Genomic DNA, 8918 nt, shown 5'->3' on the forward strand with positions numbered 1-8918 from the left:
AAAGGCATCTGTGTCGCATTTCTAACTGCTTTATTTTTTATTTTAGTGTGGAAAATACTGCAATCTGGCTACAGTGACCCAAAGATAGATTTCCTACACCAGCAGTAAATTAGTGCTCTGTTTCTGATCAAAGCCTGATGACACACAGAGAACAGCAACATTTTTTCCACCGAGATTGCCGCTCATTGAAGTGAAATATAGCCTCCTATTAATAAAGCATTATTATTTTTGTTTAACTGTCTTGATCATACCAACATCTTTTTCTGTAACAGCACTGCAGGTTAACCTTTAAAGTAGTTATGTTCATTAAGAAGTCATAAGACATGAAGTTTTGAGTCTAGCGGTTTTACACATTCCCAATGAACAAATGTCCATAAAGACAATTAAATGCGGTGGCCACCACAGACTTCTTGATCAATATGAGATCATTTGAACAAATCAGACTAAAAATAATGACGTTGCTACTATTTGTTGAAAGGAATTTTTTTATTATTTTGGGCAAACATGGCTTTGAACTTTTCTAAGGAAACATGACAAGCAGTTCGCATTTGTGGGTAGGGTTTGTCACAGTGGGATATTGTCCAAATAAGGACCTCAAAAAGTATATTTTTTCTTTTGAAACACAGCATCAGTACGTGTCTAACAAGTCTAACATCACCAAACAAGGCTCCTTGTATTGGAACACTCCAAACAGTTACATGACAGTCATGGATGTATTCATGCTAACTAGGTTTGATGAAACAGAACGTTTTTACCACATAATTTACTTTTCTAGATATGCTTACTAAGACCTTTAAGTCTGAGGTGGAATGAAACTGAAAGTCTGTTGTTTAATGAAATGTCATTTTGTTATTTGATCTTGAAAAAAAGGGTAAGCTGCTCTCACACAGGGCAGATTGCAGCTACACCCACGCAGATGATTCAATGTGAAAATAATTTCATCTTATCAGTTGTGTCTTAGTCACACGTGTGTTACACTTACATACAAGGTGGGATAGATGATCAACAACATAATTAGGTAGTTTTACATAAATCCTGTGGTTAGGACTGGCTCAGGTGACCATTTAGCTATGCTGTCAAAGGCCTAGATTGCTGAGGAACTGTCCATGATGCACTGAACGCCTCCAGTTACTCGGCTCTCTTTACTCCCCATGTACTGTGCATCAAATGCAACATTTTCATGTAAATAATCACACGCATCTGCATGCACTTCTTACTAGCCTAATCAACTCATGTGGCTACATGTTACTTTGAACTGTCAGTGAGAGATATTCTAGCAGCTCACCTATTCAGAAGAAGAACAGCAAGCGTTGTACCTCTTTAAGTTATGACTGATGCAATCCTAAAGTTCTCTCCATCTATTAAACTCTCTGTAGATATTAACACGTTTTTTTACTGTGTTTATCGCTGAACTTGACAAGTCTGTCTTCTTAAGATAGTACAGACTGTTACTGCCGATGCTGGAGCATCCTTTCCTTACAGGAGTGATCGACTAAAGTCTACTGTCACAGAGTCCGGCAGAGTAGCGGGAGTTTTATTTCCTTTCAGACCATTTGAATTACAATATGATGAAATCTTTTATGGAACAATGCCAAGTGGTCTAATTTTCATATATACACAGTATGTTTAAAACTGCAATAAGTGGTACACAGTATGAAATAATACAAACTTATAGTCTGACTAACACCACCAACGACAACAAAATCACATCAATAAAATTACAGTTTCACTGGCCAAAAAAACGAAAGTGTCACGGTGCTGAGCTGGTGTCTGAACCAGACTTTTTCCCATCATTCCCTGTGTACCTACAGCTGGAAGAGATCAAGGGTCCGGTCAAAGAAGGTGTTTTGATTTGGAACCTTCCTAACTGACTGAAATGACCCAGATAAGTTGTTGGAATTCTCCAAATGCTAACAAAAAGGAACTCCAATCTGTCCTTTGAGATCTCCTTCGGCATAAGAAACATCGGCCCACCCTTTATGAAAGAAAAGCAATAATTGTGTCCCACAATTCCACACAGCTGCAACTTTCTCAGTGACGCACGATTATTTTCATCTGAGCGTGTTAACTGTGGAGGACAGGAAGGTGTGTGAACAGCCTGTGACAACTATATATTTAACTTTTTAAAAGTTTTCCATCCTAATCGATTACTAACCTTAGTGCTAAAGTTACATTCTATATGATCTTTAACACAATATATATGAGATCCTCTTCGTGTAACTATGTGACAAGATTGTATTGGACAAAGTATCTAAAACACCTTTCGTAGCACATTTATTGGACATCTGCAGTTTCAGTGCAGCAGACCCACATAATGATACTGTGTGAATGAGATGTCTGTCAGACATGCTGGTAAAGGGATTCCTTTGTAAAATCAGAGTTTCAGTGTTTTTTTAGGAACAGTTTCACCCTCATCTATCTCGTGTTTGTCGTTAATGCGTAAAGTTTTTACTCAAGAAATTGTCAGATTGAAGTTTTTTTTAATCACACCCAGCACAAACTACTTTTATGTGTCAGTAAATGTATAAGTATACTTTTAAGTCTATTGCTGTGTGTATATAGAGTGTGTTTTGTTGTGTAACCATTTTTAATGAGCTGCTGGCTTTCCTCAGTACGACACATTTGCAAAAAAGATCTTAAATGTCAAGATTTCCTGACAAATGTATCAAACAACAATGAAATACCTTCCTCGATAAGTCTTCTAACATCTAACACAATATTTAAGATTACTTTTAGAAAATATTAGCATTAGTATCACAGCATTGCAGTATTACTTCAGAAAAATGTTAATGTACTGCAGAATATAGAGAATATAACATTATATCCTTTTGCTGCAACTTTATTTAAAAAATCTGTGACATTCTTTTGATAAGATATAAAAGCTCCTTTCAATCTGTTTTTCATCTGCTTATCTGGATGCTTTCCCTGAGTGAGGAGCATCTGGAGAAGTTTGGGTGATCTGAATTTGTCCAACAGGTGGCAGTCTGGAATTAATAATGTAGTGCAGAGGAGCCTCTCATGGGTCCGTTTCAACTCCTAGAGAAAACATGTTATTAATTTCCTCTTTCATGACAGTTTGGTTTTGATTCAGTAATTCAACTTTTTTTTAAATGTCTAAACTGGCTGGTATTCGGTGCTACACCCTGAAATGAACATGAGGACATTCTGGTGACTGAGCTCTGCAGTTTCCTCTGAACAATATGTTGAGAGGCATTTTTTAAATGGAAAAAATGTTTTGGTGTTCTAACTAAAGCATATCACACATCTCTGCTACAATCTGCATGCTTTTGTGTGCCCTATTGCCCTGTGTTTTTTACATAGATGGTTTATTTCCAGTGACAATACAATCTATGTGGAAATCATTTTTCCACATAGATTGTATTTCCTGACAACCAACCCACAACAACACCCATGTTCCTCCTAAATTATTTCCGGACTCTTTAGAAAAAAATTCAACTAAGGTCAGAAAGCATTGCAAAACTATCTCCAACCTTGTTCACTTCAAAAAGTGCTTACTGTGACCTACATGTAAAAATGTCTGGACGTAAATGTGCGACTACGACTGTAAAAGCCTCTGTAATGAAAAGAATAAGTAAACTGTTTCTTAAACGTCTCCTTAAGTTCAAATGTGTATCAATCAGTGGTGTTAAATGGCAGAAAATAAACATTACTTTCAGAACTGAAGTTTATACTCGTAGCAGTCGCCTTTGTTTCTCCTGCATTCTTGGACGTGTAGGTTTAGGTAAGGAGTTTTGAACTGTTTGCAATCTGCAACTTTACCTCTGCAAGTCACCAAATATTACCCACTTTTGCTTTAATCCCAACATGACAACAAGAAGTTGAAGTCAGGGCTTTGTGAAGGCCATAACATCTGCTGCATGAGTCGCCTTGTCCTTGAAGCCAGTTCTTTATTATATCTAATGTGCTTCAAGCGTTTGCACAGATTTCTGCCACAACTGCAAAGAAATGTTTACCCTCCCTGATTATGGAGCCCATCCCGTTCTAAAATGGGCCATTTTCTTCCCTCTCTCATGTCTACTTAGTTTTATATGAATCAGAGTGAATACTGCCAAACGTGTTGGTGGTTCTGGGATTAAGTTTACTGATGCTTCAGGTGGAACAGGCCTTATTCAATAAAACATCTGGACTGGATGGGAGTGGTAACCCCTAGCGATGCACCAACACCCCGACTGCTTCCCTCAATGTTCAGATATGGGTTTTAAGGTACCTCCCTCTGCTTTAAGTGTTTCATCCCTTGTTTGCATACTGCATTTCATTCACTATCTTTAAGGAACACGCACATAAAGTTATTTGGTGTTTATGGAATTATTGGAGAGACAGAATAATACGAGTGTGGAAATATAAAATGAATAAAAAAAGGCAGAAACAGTTTTCACAGTTTTTTAGATTGAGTAACCAGCTTATATTATCTTTCTTTTCATTATGACTTTGCTTTCAGTATTTCTGTTTTGCTTTTGCTTTTACTGGCTGTGTTACGTGTTCGCTGAAAAGTTGTGAAAGCAAGGCTTCACAAGGCTTCAGAAGGAAATCCTCTTCCCAAAAACTGCTACCAGGGTCTCACCTTTCATATAATGTATAAGACTGTGCTGTGTCCTGTTTTATCAATGCTGCCAAGATCTTGTCAGAGGAAGGAAAGGTTCATATAAACAGGGATTTAACACCCATCCTGGGTCCACTGATCAAATGGCAGACATGTTCTAGCTATTTGCTTCATTGACTTGTAAGTTAGGATTGCAAAGATCGAGCAGCTGCACTTAGATTTTTTACAGTTGCACAGGTGGAAGAGAAACAGCAAAAGCAATTCAGAGGTGGCAAATGTAAACGTGTCAATAAAAGCAAAAGCAATAAAAAATAAACTATAACAAAACAGAAAAAAAACACATTTAATGTGGAGAAGAACAGGAAAAAATAAAAACATATAAAACAATTAAATTATACAAAATAAATAGGATTTTTCCATTTATTTGTTCTTTTATTTATTTCCCTTCTTGTTTTCATGTTTTCTTACTTCCACATTCCCTCATGCATTATTTCCTTTATCTATTTGTTTCCCTTCTCTCTTTCTGTGACACTCCTGCCAGTCAAAAGACAAGCAGTAAGCATACTTACATATCTGAGCTTATGATGAAGATTTAGGTTGATATAGCTCACAGAAACAGGTTAACTTGTAAAATTTCATTCAAAGCAGAAAACTTTTTTTCTAGACACTTTAATTCCATATGGCCTAAAGATTGAGGTTAGCTTCAAGCACTGAGCACTGCAGTCAGTGACACATGTACCGGCTAACTCCCCTCTCATGTCTTCTCGAAACCATTATGCTATGTAAGAATTCAGTTCTATGTTCCTCTTTCAACCAGAGTTTCAGTCTTGCAGCTCAACACCCACGCTAAACTGTATTTTCAGTAAAAAATCAGTCTTTAAAATAGAAACAACCTCCTTCGGGTGTTTAGTAACAAGATGTAAACATAGGAAAAGAAAATAAACTCTCAAAAGTGTTTTGAAATACTTTTAGAGAGTGAAACTTAGTGTTGAGAGACCAAAGTCTGATGTGTTTATTGCCATAAAGTCAAGCTCAGGGTCCAGATGTGTGATCAGGGGCCAGTTATATAAACAAGGCTAAAAAAAAGGCTTTTCTACAAAAGTAAATGGTGAAAACAGGGTCAAACAACATAAGAGGAAAGTTCAGGTGAGTGCTTTGTTTTTCAAAATCTACCATCATGTCTTACACCTCCTCCTCCACAGAACAAAAACAGGTTTTAAAGTTGGTCCTTAAATGACTCACAAAAATGCACAGTGTGAATAAGGTAATGTAGGTTTTACACCTCATGCACATACACAGTTCAACGTGGCCACTTCGCCGTCTCATTTTGAATGCACGCTATGCTGAGGAGGTCAGAAGTCTGCATGCACGGATGGGTCCCATTGACATTTTTCCACTGGGAACTCAGAAATCCCCAAATAACGGTCTGAACTAAATGCACAGCTACACAATTTGCTCCACCATTTAAAAATCCCCCCAGAAAAAGGAAGATAACTCACTGTTACCACTGAATCAGTGATCCCATCGGTACCATCGAGGGATGATGACACCTGCAGCGTTCCTCAGTGTAGCAGGCGACACTCACCTGGATAAGGAGCTAAAACCTTGTTGAGAGCTGTCAGATCAGATGGAGAAGAGTGAAAGTAAGATAAGAAGGGACGATGCAGGGAATTTGAACCCAGGTCACCCAAATAAAAGGTGGCAATCATACCACTACACTATCAAATCCCATGCTTAAGGGATGTGTGGTGAGAGGATGTATTTAGTATTTGGCTTTTTTGAGTAGAAATTGACAGAGACTTAATTTTGGAGGTGGGTTCTGCAGTATGTAAATGAAGTATAGAACAGTGTGGAACAATTACTGAAATATAGATTATATATATATATCGATTTGTCGATAGCAACCATCTGAAAAGCTGTTTGCCCAATATGTAACAGCAAACTGCATCTGAAACAGAGGACATGATCTGTCGAAGAAAAAAAAACAAGAAACTTTGAAAGATTGTTTTTAATTAGAAAATTCCTTCTACACCAGCGTTTTTTCTTGCTGTCTACTTTCATCTATCCTGAATCTGCTTCACCAATATTTTTGTTTCATTGATGTTGCTTTACATATCAACCATCATTTCTCAAACTTCTTACAAACTGGCATTCACAACCACTGATTCCTCTGCGTTTTCTTCCTCACCACCCTCTTGTAGCAGTCCTAAAAGGCTCAAAATGGCAGTGCAAATATGGCTTTTCTCCCATGTCGAAGGACCTGCTGCACAAATACATATAAATGGTTTTGAAAACATAACAATCCATTCAGAAAAGCAGCAATTTACAAACGGAAACAGTTTGTGCTATTACTGTCAGTTTCACTCGTATATCTTTGATTCTGTTACACACTGCAACCTTAACTTCACATCCTTGAATTAAAGAGAAATCTATCTTGCAATGATCATTTGTCAATGAACCCGTGTAAACGGTTGTCAGAGGTAAACCCCAAGTACTATTCCTTTAATACTTAAACTGAAACTACATAAACAGGAAAGGATGGAGAAAAAAAAGCACTTGCTGAAAGTAAAATGTGTGACAGACCTCTCAAAGAACTCGATGTCTTTATTAATAACACCTCCAACCCTGGCGTTCAACCCAACTTTACCTCAGCGCGGAAGAAAAAGTAGTCCCAATATAGTGACAAACGCACTCCTGAGTTTAGCCTCGCAAAAGCATCTAACAAAAGACGCTGCGTGTTCTCTGTTTTCGCAATTCTAAGTGTTAAAGGTTGCTTTTGTTTGCACGTGGCATCACCACACGTCAACACAGTAAAGCACCGCTATTAAAGCTAACAATTAAAACCGTGGCATTGACCCTGAACTTGGCTGCAGAACTAAGGTGTCATATGTCTTTTGCACATTTCTGTGCAATTCCAACTTTAAAGTAAATGTTTAGATATTTATTTACAGTCTAGTGAGCGAATGTATTCAATAATAATCACGAAGGGATAAACATATGTAACATAGTAAGGTGCAAAGGGTGACTGCCCAATTTTTAGATATAATCAAATGCTGATACTGAACCGATTTATGCCCCCCCCCCCACACACAACCCCCCCCCCCCCCACACACACACACACACACCTTGTAAAACAATGGAAAAGGAAAATAAATCTGATTTAGACTTTATTCATTAGACATTATTCCCTTTTCTCAGGCCTTCGTCTGTTTTGCAGCTGGAGCTGATGTCTGACTAACATCAGTGTGTTGTGCTGCCTACGGTGGCTGTTTGGCTATTCGCTTATATATCTTTATTTAATCAAATTCAGCTCAAATATATAAAGTAAGTAAATAGCTTGTTTTTAAATACCCGCCTTATTTCCGCCGGCTGATATCACACTTCCGGTTTGAACTTTTTAGAATAAAAGTGTAACATCCCAACAATGTCGACTGATAAACACGAAGATCGCAAACATCACCTGTGATATCAGTCAAACTCCCTGTTTTCTACAAAAGCAAGTAGCTCAAACAAACACGGTGCATGAAACGAACTTCGAAATAAGAAAAACTAACTTCCTTTTCTATCAATACTTCGAAAGTAATGACACAGATGGTGCTGGCTTCTATCTCCACATTTGGACAATGAAAGCATTTTTTTAAACTGCATTTCAGACATTCAGCGCTGCAAACTAGTCAGACAGGGAGGAAGTAAAATCCCCAACAGTCAAAAACAAAGAAACTACAAAGAAAACATTTTTTTAAATAGTAGAGCTTACACATTTTTAACGAATTTATTTCAGTTTATGTAATTCTTGGAAGGTAAGGATAGGTGATGCAGTACTGTTTACTACGGGGATAGGCATGATGATTATGATGGATGCAATAATTCATACTGGCGTCGAAACTTTACAATATGAGACAGTCTGTGATAGTCAGAGATCTTCTTGCATCTCACATCTCACCACACGACCAAACATGCAGCATTTTGTGAGAGCCTGCAACAGTTCGCCTGGTTGGCCCTTGAGTATTGCTACTGATATCTTTTAAATTTATACTGACAACGGCCGCGTTAGGCGGCCAATATGAATACATGGCAGCGTTGTGAGAACGGTTGGGACGATGATTTTAAAAATGTAACCAAGTTTTAACTGAAATATAAGTTTATTACATTTTAATAGCTAAGATTAAGATGTCTGCCATGCTGCAGCGCATTACAATCCACGGACCGCGGGACTGCTGATGATAAAGCAGAGATAAATCAGTCGCGCATCACTATGACTCAGGACAGCGCGTGCTGACTCCCGCAGCATCTCCAGCTGAGTGGGACCATCATCTCTCAGTGCTCGGCGGAGGGATACAATAACTACTGTCATCGT

Source organism: Leuresthes tenuis, unplaced genomic scaffold (genome assembly GCF_036924035.1).
Source record: "Leuresthes tenuis unplaced genomic scaffold, fLeuTen1.0.hap1 SCAF_2, whole genome shotgun sequence".
NCBI lineage: Eukaryota > Metazoa > Chordata > Actinopteri > Atheriniformes > Atherinopsidae > Leuresthes > Leuresthes tenuis.